Genomic DNA, 1517 nt, shown 5'->3' with positions numbered 1-1517 from the left:
ACGTAGCGACCGAGCTTTGGCTCGAGCTCGGTCGCTACGTAGCGATCGTGCGGAACACGCGTTCGGTCGCTGCGTAGCGACCCTTTTCGAACTCTTGTCTGATGTCTCATGTTTCCTCCGCAAAGCTTTTCGTAAGGAGGAATCTATTTCGAAAAAGTATTTGTCAAAGAAGGTTTTTCATTTTCTTCTTCGGACGTTTTGAATGTTAACTTCGTCGTAACCGTTTTTGACCCCAACAGTATACAATAGCAGAATTGTCATAAACGCTATAATCTGATAGCAACAGGCTCACTTGCAGAGATTGGATATTGATATGGGAGACCAACCTCAAGATGATGCGAACGCCAATGGAGCCAACAACGTTCCACAACACCCACAGCGAGCAGCTCGACCCATTGGCACTTATGACCGCCCCAACATTCATGGTCATAGACTGGGAATCCGAGCACCGGCTGTGGCAGCTAACAACTTTGAGATCAAATCAGGCTCCTCAATGTGATCGAGAACAACAAGTATCATGGCTTGGCTCTAGAGGACCCATTTGATCACTTGGACAGGTTCGACAGCTACTGTGGGTTGTCAAAAACCAATGGTGTGTCCGAGGATGCCTTAAAGCTCAAGCTATTCCCTTTCTCTTTGGGGGATAAGGCACGTCAGTGGGAGAAGTCTCTACCCAGCGACTCTATCACCACCTGGGATGACTGCAAGAAAGCATTTTTGGAGAAGTTCTTCCCTACTTCAAGAACTGCTAAGCTGAGAAATGAGATTTCCAGCTTTCAACAGAAGAACTTGGAAGGATTCAGTGAAGCCTGGGAGAGATTCAAGGGCTACCAAGCTCAATGCCCACACCATGGTTTCTCTAAGGAAAGCTTGCTGAGCACATTCTACAGGGGTGCTCTTCCTAAGTACAGAGCCAGATTGGATACAGCTAGCAATGGGTTCTTCTTGGGAAGAACTGAGGAAGATGCAGAAGAGCTGGTTGACAACACGGTAAAGAGTGACGCAGTCTACAGTGGAGACCAAGACAGAGGCAGTAGAACAGATGACAAGCAGACGATGAAGGAGTTAAAGGCTCTACAGGATAAGATAGACATACTCATTGCTGATAAATCCACCCAAGAGCAGCTGAACTTTGTTGGTAACCCAAACCAAGAGACACCACCTGTTGTCCATGAGGTTGAGGGTTTGGAAGGTCAAGAAGAGTTGTGTTTCATTAACAACAATGGTAGCTGGTACAAAAAAGAGCCAAACTTTCAGTACAACAACTACCAACAGAAATCTTATTCCTACAACCAACAGAGTGGTTATCAGCCTAGGAACAACCAGCAAGGCAGCTATCAGCCTCAGCAAAACCCTCCTCCTGGTTTCAACAACAAAGGACACCATTCTTTCCAACAACAAGCTAATCCTTCTACCTCTACTCCTCAAGAAAGCAGCACTGATGCCCTACTGAAACAAATCTTGGAGTCTCAGACTAGAAGTGAGAAGCATGTTGGTTATGAGTTGAAGAACCATCA

At 46.1% G+C, this 1517-nt stretch overlaps 1 non-coding gene across 1 annotated transcript; it reads right to left on the bottom strand.

Moving 5' to 3' along the window:
- Positions 1-750: 750 nt before the first annotated feature.
- LOC125581025 lies at positions 751-857 on the bottom strand. The gene has a single exon (XR_007318736.1). It is a non-coding gene; the product is annotated as a small nucleolar RNA R71 (small nucleolar RNA).
- Positions 858-1517: the final 660 nt, after the last annotated feature.

This window comes from Brassica napus, chromosome C1 (assembly GCF_020379485.1).
Source record: "Brassica napus cultivar Da-Ae chromosome C1, Da-Ae, whole genome shotgun sequence".
In the NCBI taxonomy this organism is placed as follows: Eukaryota; Viridiplantae; Streptophyta; class Magnoliopsida; order Brassicales; family Brassicaceae; genus Brassica; species Brassica napus.
This window is presented reverse-complemented; position numbering and strand designations above follow the sequence as displayed.